This window comes from Vulpes lagopus, chromosome 8 (genome assembly GCF_018345385.1).
Source record: "Vulpes lagopus strain Blue_001 chromosome 8, ASM1834538v1, whole genome shotgun sequence".
Classification (NCBI taxonomy): Eukaryota; Metazoa; Chordata; class Mammalia; order Carnivora; family Canidae; genus Vulpes; species Vulpes lagopus.
The window spans coordinates 103,238,066-103,255,471 of record NC_054831.1 but is presented as its reverse complement, the minus strand read 5'-3'; the positions used below and the strand labels follow the sequence as shown (position 1 = coordinate 103,255,471).

The 17,406-nt window shown below is 36.4% G+C and overlaps 1 long non-coding RNA gene across 1 annotated transcript; it reads left to right on the top strand.

The window, feature by feature from the left end:
• The first annotated feature begins 216 nt into the window (after positions 1-216).
• Positions 217-8,586, top strand: LOC121498153. The gene is made up of 3 exons (XR_005989625.1): positions 217-364; positions 6,197-6,338; positions 7,507-8,586. It is a non-coding gene; the product is annotated as an uncharacterized LOC121498153 (long non-coding RNA).
• Positions 8,587-17,406: the final 8,820 nt, after the last annotated feature.

Sequence of the window (17,406 nt, the reverse complement as noted above, 5' to 3'; positions counted from 1 at the left end):
ACTTAATTTAATAATAAAAAACCCCATCTGTATTATAATGAAAATTTAATCCATATGTTTGATTCACTTTTTGCACTCAATCCATCAAAATATTTTGTAAGAGTTATCTGAAGTCCAAGAGGCCTTCTATGCCGTTAAAAAAAAAAAAAAAGAATGAAGCCAGTGCAAGCCTTTCTGCCCCCACCCCAATGTGTTTTTCCCTGCTCTCAGTGAAGTTCTATTTTCCCAGTCCCCATGTGACTCAAGCCTTATCTGTGTACTCTTTCTCTGACTCCCATTCCACACCGTTTCCACTCTAAGATCACTAATTGAAGTGGCTCATAAAGACGTCCATTTTGCTTTCTGGTGTTTCCTGAAGAAGGAAGTAAGTAAAAGAAGGGGGGGGGGGGAGGGGGAAAAGACAGAGACCCTCGCTTTTCCTTTGAGAAGAACCTAGTTACATAAACTTAAGCTAACAGGTATCTTCTTTGGCCCTGGCATCGAGTGACAAACCATGTTCCCACATTGATGTGGGTGCATTCAATGTTGAAGACGGACAAGAGATGATTAAATTTCAGCCCCAATGGAGAATTTTTGGGGAAAAAAGGAGACCAAGCATTTGAAAGCTGGTTAATTTCTATTCATTTAATTTTAAGATGGATTTCAATAGGAGGATACTAGTTGGCTGATTGGAAAGGAGACTGTAGGTTTGATATATCAATATACTTCATGGACTAGCTATGCTTCACTGGGCAACTGGCAATCCAGGGGTGGCTGAGGATGGGGAGGGCAGGTTCAGAGAGGGAGGGTCAGCAAGGGAGGTTGGTAGCCACGGCTGCTCTTTTCGATGAGGTAATCCTTCCTCAGCCCTGCACTGCTGTCCCTGTGCTTCCTGCCAGTGGCCAAAGAGCTCCAGATGCAATTGATCTCATAGATCAGAACAGAATTGGCTTGGACAGCCTGTTCTTTCCCGGCGATTAGGACACAGCATATTTTTCACCCCCCTCCCCCTCAGCCCTATCTTAGTCTCTTGGCTGAAGGTTCTTTTGTCTTTGGATCAATCTAGGGTTAATCTAAGTTTACTCACTTGCTGCAAGCCGTGAGCTGGCAAGGTAGAAACAATCTTCAAAGAACTCTGAAAACCGTGTTCTCATCATCCATATGTGCTCTGATTTGTTTAACCTCTGTCGATATTGGACTCCAACTAACCTGAAGAAACTGGGCACAGGGCTTAGGAGGATTAAATCGGAGATTAGTTCTCACCTTATCTAAGATGAAATTCTCATTTCGATGTCAACTTACTAGGAGGCCTCTTGACACTTTATTTTTATCATAGAGAGCATCTAACAGAAAAAGCATGGGACATGAAGGGAATTTCAGAAGACTGCTCTTCTGTGCCTTTGCCTCCAGTAAAGACTGCACTTAAAATATCCCCTTAATAGAGAACTCCTTCTCCTTCTTTACACCCTCTCTAGAGAGACCCACAAAGTCTTTGCTAATGTGTTCTGTATCCCTCTAATGTAAGGCAATTCCCTAACAAAGCTGATTATGAGATTTGGGGAGTGGAAGTGGGTACGTAGTGAGAGAACTTCTGTCTCCCAAAGAAACTAAGAAGTCAACAGCAAGAGCTGAGAACAGTGTTGTGGTCTGCAAGTTAGGAGAAGCATGTCCTCACTGGACCTAGAAACGAATTCTCTTCTGACTCGGAGTTAGTGACATAACCTTGTTTGGGTCCAAGTTTCCTCATGGGTATAAAGAAGAAGATCCCTCAAGCTGTCAGATCCTTTACAGCTCTAAGATTTTTCTAGCTTGTGATTTAATTCTCTAAGGAAATAAGTTGCAAGGCTCAGAAGGAAAATGTGGTCAGTACCCAGTGGTTAATTAACGTCTGCCTCAGAGTTCCTTACACGTGCAGCAATATACCCACCAAGTCAGGACATACACTTTTCTTTTCTTTTTTTGTTTTTTGTTACATACCAGTTTCATGCTTAGGGTTACTAACAGAGTTTCCTAAGCTTGCTACCACCAAGGACAGACGTTGGTCCTTTGGCAACCAGGGTAGGGAGGCTGAGAATCTGAGTGCCCTCACGTGGAGCAGTTTCTGTGCTCTGTGAGCACTAAAGGCACGTCTATGTCCACAGACTTCCAGCTTTCTCATAATGGGCCTTTGTTATCAGGGGGGCTAGGCACTCTATGTTCTTTCTCACTGAATTCCCCTGTCCCTTATATTTTGTTTCTCTATGACTAAGGAACTTCTAATAGACTCTAGATTCCAAGGGAAAAGATATAATAAACAGAAAAGACATAGTTTTTATGTAAGGAAAATCCCCAATGTTTTAGGATTATTGATTTTAATGTTTTAGTGATATTACTACTGCTTGGCAGCCTTTACTCAGGGAAAGACAGAGTTCCCACCTGGGCCTGGATAATGCTGAGCAAGCCACTTACAAAGCAATTTTAAAGTTATGAACGGAAAGCATAGGTATGGTGTAATTTGATGCAGAGAAATAAGAACCGAAGAGTTGAAACTTGGGCCACGCTAACAATTTAGATTCTCCATTTTAAGTGGAATGACATAAAACACAAATGACACAGACACGTGAACCTTCTGAGAAGATTCCCCCTCTCTCTTCTCAGAGGCTGAAAGGGAGGCAGACAGCAGGAGTACATAAAATGAGAGAGGATTACAAAGCAGAAGTGCACAGGTGCTTGTTGCTATTGTTTCCGTTTGCATGGGCTGTCTTCACTTTTGTTACCCCCCACTGGACTGAACCAGGCATGACTGCAAACAGTGACCCATGTCAAGGCCACACATTGCCAGGAAGCCTTCATTGCAAGAAGCTGATTTTTTTTTTTTTTTCAGATGAGACACATTAGAGGATTGTGCTTGTTTTAAGTGTGCTGCCATTATTTAGCAAATTATTGAGACTCCTTCCAAAGAGTTTCAATTGAGAACCTACAAAAAGAAAATATATTTCTTACTTTATCGTCTCTTCTTGCTGCCGTCATTACACCGCATCACCTAGTTGTATCACCACCTGATTGAAGACTTATTTTCAAAAGCCCTTCAACGCTGCGAAAACATCAGACATCCTCTGGGAATTGTGACAATTGTCATTATACTATGAATAATACTAACAACGTTTACTGAGCGCTTGCTAGGTGCCAGGCCCTGTGCTGAGTCCTCTTTGCAGGTTTTCTCATTTAACCTTCACAAAAGCCCAGTGAAGGAGATACTATTATTTCACCATGTGACTGTGAGGAAATGTAGGCTCAAAGATGTTAATTTACTTGCACGAAGTGAATTATCACCTTTGAGGTTGTTCAAAAGAAAATGTTCCAGACTCTGAAGGAAATTCCAAAAGTATTTCCCGGTCATCTTTAGACAATGGTATGATTGTGGGAATGTTTATAGCTTTGAGGGTGTCTTCTGTAAAGGAAAACAATAATTGTTTGGATTCATAAATATTGGAACTTTTGTTGAAAATCAGGATCATGAGTTTATAGTCTCACTCCTTGAATTTTTTCCCTCTTAGTGTTTCCCCACAGAGCCTAGCATATTATTTGAAAGAGAGTGGAGTTGATGTTTCTTAGCTGATAATATGTAATCCTTAAGGATTAAGTTTTAGTGACAGTCATGGTAGCATGAATGGTCATCTTTCTCTCAAATTACTCCTCAATTTCTCTCAAATTATTTCTCCTAATAATAAAAAAATATCTTAGTGGAAACTCTTGGTCCAGTGAGTGAAGAGAAAGGTGCCTTCAGTTCCGGACAGAGTGAAGTCGGTAGAGGTGAGTAGCAGGAAGGAGCAGAGCTTGCCAGCTAGGCCTGCATCCTGGTGAATGGTTACAGCCCCCACCAGGTCTTCCAGGGCCAGCTTTCTTGGTCTGCTGCAGGGCTGGGCCTCCTCGGCCAAGTGCAATGTCTTTCACATATACACTAGGTACATATTTGGTGACAGAGTGATTCATCTGTTTTTCTAAGGCTAAGTAAATACCCAACCTTTAAGTTAATTTGAAGTAGACTTGAAAATCATTTCAGTGGCTGTTGTGTTCCAGAGTATTCTGGACTTACTATCTCTGAAGACTCTTCTTCCCAGGTCATACACAATCCCAAATTATCAAACTCCAGCCTCCTAAAAGACCTATAAACTCATATATTTTGTTGGTTGCTTTTTGAAATGACTCAAAACAAACTAATCCCTATTGCTTCTCTTTTTATTCTTTATTTAATAGGAAAACTTTATATTTTTAATTTTGCTGAGACCCTCTAAATCTATTATTGTTCTCAGCCTGGGGAATATGGCTCCTAGGGATTTGAAATTCAAAAATGGAAATTGTTTCCTATTTGCAATATTTCAAAGAGAAAGAAAATCTTACACTTACTAAGACTATATAGGGTAACATTGCTTTTTGGCTTGAAAGTTAAATAAATTTTGATTGGATATTACATATCTTCTTTTTTAAAGATTTTATTTATTTATTCATGAGACGCACACACAGGGAGAGAGAGAGAGAGAGAGAGAGAGAGAGGCAGAGACACAGGCAGAGGGAGAAGCAGGCTGCATGCAGGGAGCCCGACATGGGATTCGATCCCAGGTCTCCAGGATCATGCTCTGGGCTGAAGGCGGCGCTAAACTGCTGAGCCACCCAGGCTGCCCTGGATATTACAAATCTTGATGATTAAAAATGAACTAACTAGTTAGCTATTACTTAAAAATTTCAAGTTTTTATTAAAGACTTAAATGTGACACCTGAAATCCTAAAAATCCTGGAAAAGCACATAAACAGTAATCTCTCTGACATTGGCTCTAGCAACATTTTTCTAGATATGTCTCCTTTGGCAAGTGAAACAAAAACAAAAATAAACTATTGGGACCATATCAAAATAAGAAGCTTCTGCACAGTGAAGGAAACCATCAGCCAAACCAAAAGGCAGCCTACTGCGTGGGTGACCATATTTACAAATGACATATTTGATAATGAGTTAATATTCAAAATACATAAAGGCTTACACTACTCAATACCAAAAAGAAATCTGATTAAATCCCCATTTGGGCAGAGGACCTAAATAGACATTTTTCCCAAAGAAGGCATATAGATGGCCAAAAAGCACATGAAAAGATGCTCTGCATCAATAGTCCTTAGGGCAATGCAAATGACAACCACAATGCGATATCACTTAACACTTGTCAGATTGGCTATAATAAAAAAAAGGTAAAAATTAACAAGTGTCGGCAAGGATGTGAGGAACCTGAAACCCTTGTGCACTGCTGGTGGGAATGTAAATTGGTGCAACCACTGTGGGCAACAGTGTGGAGAGTCCTCAAAAAATCAAAAGTATAAATACCATATGATCCAATAATTCCACTATTGGGTAGATATCCAAGGAAAATGAAAACACTAACTCAAAAAGATATATGTACCTTTATGTATATTGCAGCATGATTTACAACAGCCAAGATATGGAAACAACCTAAGCATCCACCAGTAGATAATTGGGTAAGGAGGATATGGTATTATACATATAATGGAATATTACACAGCCATAAAAAGGGTGAGATCATGCCATTGGAACAACATGGATGGTCTTAGAGGTTATTTTGCTAAGTGAAATAAGTCAGATTGACAAACCCTAATACCATATGATTTCGCTTATATGTGGAATTTAGAAAACCCAAATGAATAAATAAATAAAAAGCAGAATCAGACCTATAAATTCAAAGAACAAACTGGTGGGTTGTCAGAGGAAAGGGGAGTGAAAGGATGGGTGAAATGGGTAAAGGGGAGTGGGAGATACAGGCTTCCAGTCATGGACTGAAGAAGTCATGGAAATAAAAGGCACAGCCAAGGGAGTATAATCAAGTTGTATGGTGAGATATGATAGCTACCCTTGTGGGGAGCACGGCATAATGTATAAACCTGTCAGATCTCTATGTTGTACACTTGAAACTACTCTAACATTGTGTGTCAACTGTACTTGGATTAATTATTTTTAACTTCCAATTTTCTGTTTAGCCCAATATTTTAAAATATAGGATTCCTGGGGGACAATACAGTTGGTCCATGGATTTTAAAATGTTGCTTGGCATATAGTAGTGATTTGATAAAATTGTATCAACTTAAGAAATAAGCTTTGCTTTTAAATCAGTATTCTTGACCTTTTAAAATGCAATGGGACTTTTTCTTCAAACAGCATCTTAATTTTTTTTTTCAGCATCTTAATTTGAATACAAATTTTACAACAGAGAAAAGTTGACTGGTTTTCATTAAAATTGGGGAGTGAGTGAAGGTGACAGAGCTCCAGAGTTCTGTCTCTGGCCCCATCATCTTTGACCTCATGGAACCTATGTCTTCAGGTATCTATATGGATTCTTCAGACTTCATGTAATGTAGTTTTAAAACTACTGCTCCAAACCATCCCATCCCAAATCTCTACTCTTCACCTGACTCCTACGTTCATTTCAATGTCAGCTATTTGGTTTGAACAAAATTAACTTTTGTTATATAGATAGACAGTGGTAATGATAAAGAGAAGAACTATTGTACTAGTTTGCTTGGGCTCCCATAAAAAAGTACCACGAACTAGAAGTCAAAGATCAAGCTACTGGCAGCGTTAGTTCATTGTGAGAAATGAGAGGGGGAATTGTTTCCATGTCTGTCCTAGCTTCTGGTGGTCTGCTGGCGGTCTGTTCCTTGGCTTGCAGGATCACTGCCCCACCTCCATCTTTGTCTTCCCATAGCATCCTCTGTGTGTGTTTCCAAATTTCCCCATTTTATAAGGACAACAGTCAGATTAGGGCATACTCTAATGACCTCATTTGAACTTTTTACCTCCATAGAAATACAACCTCCAAATAAGCTCACATTCTGAGACACCGGGGGTTTAGGGCCTCAACATATGAATTTTTGGAGGATGCAACTCAACCCATAACAGATACTTTTTATCAGAGGTTACAAGCAGGATTCATGGTTTTCTTCACTGGCCAATGATTAGAACTCAGAGGAGCCTAATGGATGAGTATCAAAATAAACTAATAGGAACTAGATTACAAGAGGTGATTATAAATATGGTTAAGAATATAGGCCCATGGGGACAGACTGCCTGGGTTCTATTTCAGACTTGCTGGCTGGGTGATCTTGGGTAAGTCATCGAATTTCTCTGTATCTCAGTTTTCCCATCTGTGAAATGAGGATGATAAGAGCACATGCCTTATAGGGCTGTTGCGAATATTCAGTGAGTTAATACGTGTTAAGCACTTAGGGCCAGGCCCAAGGTAAACACTTTATTAAGCATAGTTAAATTATTTGTTCTAGTTCATTTAAAGATAATTGTATAGCAATAGAATAATACCATCGCCGTGCTACCTAGAGTGCACCCTTACTTCGGGAAGGCCAGAGGTGGCTTTCCTTGCCTTACTTAGTCTTTATATCATGTTATGATGAACAACTTAGGTGGAGTGTTACAAATGCATTCCTAATATGTAGAGCAGTGTGGAGAACTGACATCTACCTTCTTTCTTCTAGAGGAGAGGTGTCATGAGAAGCTCATCATAGTCCTGGGAGACCCTTAAATTTCTTTCGTTTCCTAAGCTAGTGCCTCTCTACCACTGAGGCCAGATGAGGATCCAAGTCTGACAGGACAAATTAGCTCTAAGCTTTCTTCACACGGAACCAAAGCCCAGAAGGAAGAGACCGTCTTGTATGACAGTGGGGGGGGGGGGTGTTCAATGAGCAGGATGGGTTGGGCTTTACAATAACCCAAGAGTGACACAATAATGCATAAATCAAAGTCCTCTCCGTGTCTTCACTAAGAAAGGAATCGATTAATTGGATGTTTAAGGTGGGAAACTGTCATGAGCCAAAGGTTTTCTCACAGCAGGCCAGGGTGGGGGAATTTTAAAAACACTGTAATTTTTCCATTTACATGACAACGCTTGTTAATTGGGTATCTTCCTGTGCACGATATTTTGAATATTCTAGTTATAGAATAAGCTAGGTATTTTTTACTATATTTTTTGTGGCCACATAAAATCCTTCAGATGATACACTGTAATTTACTAACTATTCCCTTATTATAAATTTAGGTTGTTTTTAATTTTTCATAATTACAAATAATGCTGTGATGAACATCTTGGTAAATAAACCTTTGCCCATATTTTGGATTGTTTCCATAGGACAGGTTCCCAGAAGTGAAATTACTGGATTAAAAAGTAACTTCATTTTTATGCTTCATACATATTGCCAAATTCCTTTCCTAAAGAGCTGCATCAATTACAATAATATCAGCTATAGATGAAAGTGCAATTATTGCTGTATGTCTCCAGCAGAGGATTTTATATCATTTTTACTTTGATATTTTTCAGTAAAGTAGTAAATTCATTTATTTTTCATTTGGATTTTATTGCTAGTGAGATTGACCATCTTTCTAAATTTTGCCTAGCTTTTTCCTATCATGAACTGTCCTTCTTTTGCCCATCGAGAGATATTGCTATCTCCCTTAATAATTTGTTTAAGCTCTTTTTTACGTTAAAGATATTAACCTTGTATACATTAAATATGTTACAAATAATTTCTTTAGTCTATGACTTCTTTTAATATATTTGTTTTTTACAAAACATTACATTACATTAATATAACATTGTATATATATAACCTTGTATGTAACATTAAATATGTTGTATGGTCATTTAGGATTTAGTATTAAGCCTGTTGAACTTTCCCTTTTAAATTATCTGTTATTGCTTCTAAGCTTGCAAAGCCATCCTCTTTTCAGATGTTTGAGGGCTGATTCCACTTTTCTCTATGACTTGAATTTTTAAAACAATTTACTCTTTAATCCATCTGGAATTTATTTTGGTCATGCTATAAGAAAGAGGTTTTTTCTCATTGATTTGAAGTGATCCTTAATTTAGAATTATCTTTTGGAGAAAGTAACTAAGGTAAAGAACTTAATATAAGAGTACCTAGTAGGAAGTTACTGGGAGTAGTGAGATGAGATCCTAGCTGGTTGGAAGAAGTGAAGAAGGGAGTTGAGGGAGTAAAGAGGTTGGGGTGGAGGCAGGGCTGTGAAACTAACAGATGAAATTTGGTTGAAAGCAGGAAAGTGGACAAAGACATTACTTTGAGCTACATTTATTTGCAGAGTGCCAATAGACTTAGATAGTTTAGTGAAGATGTTCTATGTTCTCCACAAGATCAAAGAATCAACAGCATTATCAGTCTTTTTTTTTTTTACTGTGAATTAGTAGCAAGTTCTAGAATAATAAAAATAAAATTAGGAAACTATTCTCTATTCCTTCATTCATGTAATATTTATTGAACACTTGCATGTGCCAAGCACTAGGCCAAGTGCTGAGGTTATATTGTAAGCAAAACCACTGAGATTGACCCATCTATACTTCCACACATGAAATCTCTCAGCAAAAGACTTCATACTCAAAGCATTCTAGATCCTGCCAATACAGCTCCAGCTTATCATTCCAGTTACATTGCCCATTCTTCTAAATATATCATATACTTTAACCACACCAGACTCAGCTATTTTCTGAGCACTTCTAGTACTTTGGCCTCTGGCCTTTTATTACAGTGCCCCCATCTCTTTAAATACTCCCTACCCCATGTTTCCAGTTAGAAGGTCTTGAGTGCCACTCTTGCTCAAAGCTTTTGTTCATGTTTTGAAACAGATATGATCACTTCTTCCTGCTTTTGCTTTTTTATGGAACTTTGCTCCTCTTGATGGAAGCTACTTGGATTTTAGCTGATTGTTTTTCTTTCCCCTCATTTCCTCCTTATTAAACTATAAGCTTCCAAGAGTGAAGATCAGAGCTTTTTCCATTTTTCTAATTATTATAGTTCCAAAGATGGTACTTTGTGACAAGTTTTGGCCAATGGGTCATGAATGGAAGTGATGTGTCCCTAGAAGAATGTGTGTTCCAGGTGGTATGTCTACAAGATCATGAGTGTCCATCAACATGGGTCTCTGAGTGGATACTGGAACACATGCCCTTGCTGACATATGTTGGATAGGTAGTAAAAGCAAGAAATAAACTTTTATTATTTTAAGCAAGTAGTATTTTAGAATTGTTACTGAAGCATATTCTAGCCCTGGAGATGGAAAGTTTTTTTTTTCTGTAAAGAATCAGATAGTAAATATTTCTCATGAAAGTACATAAATATTTCCATGGACAGTACATAAACAAATGAATGTGGTTCTGTCCCAGTAAAACTTAATTTATAAAAATAGGCAGTAAGCTGGATTTGGCTTGTGGATGTAATTTGTCAATACATGGCCTATGATATGCTGAATATACATCTCCACACATCTTTTTCTTTGCCCTAAAAGCTCATTAAAATGCTTTGGTGGGAGGGAGGAGCCTAAGAAACAGTTGCTATTATATTCATGAACAAAGTAAGGAAGTTCACACACCATGCTGTAATTTAATGCCCACTGTTCCAGAAGTCCAAACTGATGCAATTGAACAGGAGAAATAAATCTAAAAAGTTCAACTGTAAAATTATTATAAAAAATAAAGAATTCAGAAAGATGCCTGCATAACACAATCAACAGTCTTTCCTATAGACTCAATGCGTATATCCCTCCAAAATTAGTACATTGAAACCTAATTACCAATGTGATGGTATTTTGAGGTGGGATTTTTTGGGAGGTGCTTAGGTCATGAGGGTGGAGTTCCCATGGACAGAATTAGTACGCTTGTAAAAGAGACCCCAGAGAGCTCCCTCACCCCTTGCACCATGTAAGGATACAGAAAAGACGGCTGTCTCTGAACCAGGAAGCTCTCATCAGGCACTGAATCTTCTGGTGCTTTGATTTTGAACTTAGCCTCCAGAACTGCGAGAAATAAGTTTCTGCAGTTTATAACCCACCCAGTCTATGGTATTCTGTTGTAGCCGCCCAAACAGATTAAGACATTCTCTATATGCAGATGGTAATCTTTTAGAAGTTATAATGGAGAAAAGTATAATTTATAACACCAGCCAAAATAGTAAAATTTTTGGTTATAAGTACCTTAAGAAATGTTTAAGATTGATGGGAAGAAAATTTTGAAAACCTGGAGACAGATATGAAGGAAATATTGAATAGAATGGAAAAGGATACCTTGTTTATGCATAGGAAGGCTCATGGGGGTAAAGATAGCAATTTTTACCTAAATTAATCTATAAATTCTATTCATACCAGTAAAAAGAGAAAGGATATGTAAATTTAATCCTTTGAGTCGACCGTAAATTCATTTAGTTGCTAAAACAAATCTAAACGTTAATAATAAATTATTCTTCTCATTCTGTGCTTAACTCATATAGCCCCCCTCCACCAACATAACCTCTATTTTTCATTTTAAATGTGTCTTCCAGTGTTTTTTATAGAATATAAGCAAATATGAATATGTATTCATATTCACCTCTTCTAACTCCAAAGCTATCATGCTTATACTCTGTTTTGTACCTTATTCTTTTTGCTTAATGTATCTTGGAAACACTTTAATATCAACATATAGCTCCTAAATACACACACACACACACACACACACACACACACACCCTATATATACATATATACATGTATATACACATACATGGCTTCTAATTTTTTTAAGCTTCATAATCTTCTTTGAATGGGTGTGCTGTTACTTATTTAACCAGTCATCGTTACACCTGGGTAGTTTTTGCTATTACAGTGTCACAAAAATAATACTGAATACAATATTTTCACACATACAGATTTATGTGTAGAATAATTCTCCTATGCTAGATTGCTAGGTCAAGGTATATATACTTTTATATACTTTTCTACCTTTTGTTGTTGCCAAAAGAAAGTCTTTTTAAACTATTGGATTTTTTGTCAACCTGCTGTGCTACAAAACTGCATCTCAATGTAGTTATGCATTACTCAAATTATCCTCTTACTTATATTGGAAAGCTCATGTTTAAGTATTGTTTGTATTTCATATTCTGTGAACTTCTATTCATATAATTTGCCCATTTTTTTTTCTATTTGATTGTTGGTTATTTTCTTATCAATTTCTAGGAGCACTTTAAACAGAAAAATTGGCCCTTTGTGATATAAGTTGCAAATATTTTTTTTCTAGTCCATCTTTCATCTTTTAACCTTGTTCATGATAATTCTGCCCGTCAAAAACTCTTTAAAATATAGTTACATTTACCTGTCCTTTTAAAAAAGATTTATTTATTTATTTGGCGGGGGTGGGGGGCAGAGGTAGGGGAGGGGCAGAAGAAAATGGAGAAAGAGAATCCCAAGCAGACTCCTCACTGAGCATGGAGCTAGATACAGGGCTCAGTCTCACCACCCTGAGATCATGACCTCAGTCAAAACCAAGAGTCAGCCACTTAACCCACTGCACCTCCCAGGTGCCCCCCACCTGTCTTTTTAAAATGGCTTTCAGAATTTATGTATAAGCTGGAAGGCCCTTCCCATTTTAAAATTCAAAAGAAATTCACATGCTTTTTTTCTAGTACTTTTATGGTTTTGTTCTGCATTTATGTCTTTAATTCATTTGGAATATATTCTATTAAATTATTAGTGCTTGATATAAAAACATTTTTAAAAGGGAACTACTCTGTTCTCCTAACACCATTACTTTGAAATGTCATTCTTATCATATACTAAATTTCCATATCAATTTAGGCTATTTCTCTACTTTCTTTTCTGTTCCATTGATCTATCATGCAACATGAATTACTGTAGCACCTGGCCAGTTTGAATTATTGTAGCTTTATAAGGTATCTTAATGTTCATTTGGGTTTGTTACCCTTTTTTTTTTCTCTTCCTTCCCAGAGTTTTATGGGATATTTCTTTCTTTTTCTTTTAAGATTTTATTTATTTATTCGCGAGACACACACACACACACACACACACACACACACACACACACAGAGAAAGGCCGAGACACAGGCAGAAGGAGAAACAGGCTCCACGCAGGGAGCCCGATGTGGAACTTGAGCCCAGGACTCCAGGATCACGCCCTGGGCTGAAGGCAGGTACTAAACTGGTGAGCCACCCCAGGCATCCCCTTTATGGGATTTTTAAATTATTTTTTCACATGAGATTTAAAATCTATCTAGTTTTAAATGAGAAAATGTTTGCATGTTATAATAAAAATTTATTGGTATGTTATAAATTAATGTAGCATTAAGTCATAAAATAATTTGACATTCTAATCACTTTTTTATCTTAGAAAACAGTATGCCTCTTTACTAGTTCAAAATTCCTTATGGGCCTTTAGGGGTTTTCAACATCTTTTTCTTTTTTTTTTTCCCATGAATTTTTGAAAAGTTTTTTTTTATTTTCTCCTATTTTGTTCTTGTGATAATGGTTATTACAATGTTTTGTTGTGTTTGTCTTCTAATTTATGTACATATGAAAGAAATTAACTTATATATTTTAACTTAATGAATATTCTAACTGTTTAAAGTAGTTTTTGATTCACCTAAGGGTTGATTCTCTTAGAGTTTCCAGGTATTTTGATATATGCTGGTTCTGTCCCAGTAAAACTTAATTTATAAAAATAGGCAGTAAGCTGGATTTGGCTTGTGGATGTAATTTGTCAATACTTGGCCTATGATATGCTGACTATACATCTCCACACATCTTTTTCTTTGCCCTAAAAGCTCATTAAAATGCTTTGGTGGGAGGGAGATTTTACTTTAATGCAGATTTTAATTTTACCACCTTATGTACAGTTTTTATAACACTTATTCTTCTCTCTCAGGTTATTATCCCAGTGGCTACAATGTACAACAGTGTATTATTTCTGATCTTAATGGAAATGCATCTGCTGTTTTCCCACTGAACATAACATTGCTTTGGAACTGAAATACATATTTTATGGTATTTAGGTAGTCTTCACTAATTATAATTACAGGAATTTTGTTTGAAATTGTATACTTAGAAAATGCATGAGAATTGATGAATAAGAGACCAATCAGGTAGTGGGATTAAAAATTAATATACAGATATCAGCAGGTCATATAATAAAACACCCTTGAAAAAACTATAAGAAGCAGAAGACAAAAAATAAAATAATGTTCTCTCTTTAGTACTAAAGAGTACTAAAGCTAAAAATATCTGCCATATTAATAAATGTAAGTTGAGTTTGATGCACCTGCTAAACCAAAAGCCCTTTTAAATTTGAATTACATAGGAAAATCCAATCGGATGTTGTATACAGGAGAAACACCTGAAATAAAGCTATAAGATGTTTGAGAATAGAAGAGTAAACAAAAAGATACTATAGTAAAGCAAATTAAAAGAAAAAATTGCTATGGCCCTGATATCAATTTCTGATAAGGTAAAATTTAGAGATCCAAATAAATTTCAAAGGAGGCTATTGGATGCTAAAGAATGCAATCCACAAAGAGGATATCAGCTACAAATATCTATCTTTAATTAGCACACCAGCAACATTAATGAAGCAGAAGTAATAGGAAATACAGGAAAAAGGGACCAAAACAAGAGGAAGAAAAAAGAAGTCAGGGTAAAAAAGACAAATATAACATAAATTGGTATAGAAAGACTTATATGAAGAAACTGGTTATTGGAAGTACACCATCTTATGGATGATGGGTATTACGGAGGGCACTTGTTGCATTGAGCACTTGGTGTTACATGTAAGTGATGAATCACTGAATTCTACTCCTGAAAACAATTGTACTGTATGCTAATTAAATAGAATTAAACATTTTTTTGAAGAGAAAAAAGGAAATATACCATCTTTTTAAATACCCATGAAAATGGACAAATACTAATTTCATATTAATCACAATAAATTCCCCAAATTAGAAATATTATAGTCAGTACTTCCTGATCACAATTCAATAAAACTGGAAATGAATAATATCTAAAAACATATTAGCTATCTATTGATGCTTTTTTTTTTTCCTATTGATGCTTTTTAATAGAGTTGGGGCCTACAAGGTTTGTTCAGTGTGGTGAAATCATTGTTTTCTATGAAGTCTATTGATAATTCTATCCGCATTTTACTTCAACAGTTCCTGTGTTTAAAGAATTTCATCAAGGGCACCTGGGTGGCTCTGTCAGTTAAGCATCTGCCTTCAGTTCGGGTCATGATCTGAGGGTCCTAGGATGGAGTCTCACATGGGGCTCTCTGCTCAGCAGAGAGTCCACTTCTCCCTCTTACTTTCCCTCTGTGCTCTCCTTCTCACAAATGAATAAATATAATTCTTTTTTAAAAAAAAGTATTTCATCAAAGTGGTTTTGTGTGTGTGTGCTTAGTATTTGATGTGCAACAGAACTAAAAAGAACATTCTCATAAAATTGAGATGAACATAGAATGATACTATTATTATGACTGGGAAGAACAATTACTGGGGGCTTAATTTAGTTATTTCCCAGGGATGCTGAATCTACTTCCCTTACCTGATACTACCTTTGGCTAATATCATCAAGTACTTGCTCTTTAGTGGATGACGAAAAGTATAAGATGGGTGAGAAGGACACCAGGAGTGACACATACATCATGGTTACCTGTTTGTGGTCTAATAGCCAGCTTAGAAGGCTGTAGATGTAGCAAAAACTCTGTTAGGGTTTTAAGAGTCTGAATTTTAAATTAAATACTTACCAAATGGATGGAGGGTATGATTCAATGTTATCAGATATATGCATATGTGAATGTATATGGAGATAGTTACATATACATATAAATATATGCATACATGTCTACTTATATATAACATGGATAATATAGATCTATAACAAAATTGTTCTTAGAATCATCCAAAACATCAAAGATAATGAAGCACAAAGGCAGAAACTTTATTATCATTGAAACACGAAGGCATGTGAAACCCTAAACCATAAAATAAGAGAAAGCACTGCCTCAAACAGTGAAAGTCAAACAAAAGTTCAGGAAGACAGAGAGGATGCAATGAGCTGTGCATCTCACCAAAAGCTAGCAAACACATCCTTAAAATAAGTAGTGTGTGCTGAGGTATAAAACCAACACTCCTTTATTTGTAGCAATCAGGATGGAGTGAGCAGGCTGGCAGATGAAGCTTCCCTGATGTTGAAAGAGGTTTTGAAAAGCTGAGAAGTCAGAATTGAAGAGGAATTAAATAGACAAGCCAAATTTACTAGAAGTGAAGTAGTCTACTGGTGAGACTGGACTGGAGCCACTCGCAAGTTATAAGGGGAGCAATGCAGTGTGACTTTTGTTATCTGGGGAGAAGTAAAGATTAAATAGCCTCACTCATGTACACAGCTCTGTACTGTGAGAATTATTTTATCTTGGGACAATGTTGTAGACTGTTTCCTAAAACAAACCAACACCTGATAGCTGAATTACTCATCTCATTAAAAGGTGAACTACAACATCAATGACAAAGGAACCACCACAGGATCTATATAGAAATACTACAAGAAAAAAAAATGTGGAAATACAAACCATGAAAAACTATCAGGTGGAAAAAATATTTGTCACTAAAATGGTATGGCATGAGTAAAAATTGTGATTCAGCATATCCACTGTAGAGTGGAGAAAAAATTATAGACCTGGAGGACAAAGAAGAACCCAAATATTAGATATTAAAGGCATAATTGGTACCTCTAAAGTGGAAAACCAAAAAAATATAATTCGAGAAACCTTTCAGGACTGGAATCCAGAAATTTTAAGGGCGTGTCATGTCCCAGGGAGAAGCTGGCACAGAATGCTAACACCAAAATATCCTTATAAATTTAGTAGGCCTGAAGCTAAAGGATATTGTGGGAAGCAGGGAGAAGATGAAGTCACCTTCATGAGACAGAGTATGATGCTGGCCTCAGACTTCTTCATAGCAACATTCAGTTACGGAGTAATATCTTTAAAGTATTGAAGGAAAAATGTATGAGTCAAGGATCTTATACTCAGACCAATTGTCATTTACATTTAAGAACAACAGCAAGAACAGCAACAACAAAATATTGCTTAACATGAAAAAAAATGATGAGGAAATTTTTTTCTTATGACCCCTTTATCAAGATAGTGGCAGCAGAAGAAATTTAGGCAATCAGTAAGTAGAGGAATGAAGAAATAAAGATAAAAAGAAATGGAGGTGATCAATAGAGTATAAATATTATAAACCTTGAAAATGTAGAAATAATGTACATAGCAACAATTAATGGGGAAGGGGAATAAAAAGGTACAGATAGTGAAGTTATGCCTGACTTTCTAAAACTAGGATTATTTAATAACCTGATAAATAATTATAGAATTATAAAGATATAAAGGCAAACACTTAAAAAATAGGAAAAATTATTCATATTATTTAATGGGGAAGAGGACCTTATTTATGAGAAATCAAGTGGACGATACTATGGAAAGAAGATACCACTGTTGAATTAGATTATATGGATATATAAAATCTCTGTATCATGAAAATTGAGATAAACTCACT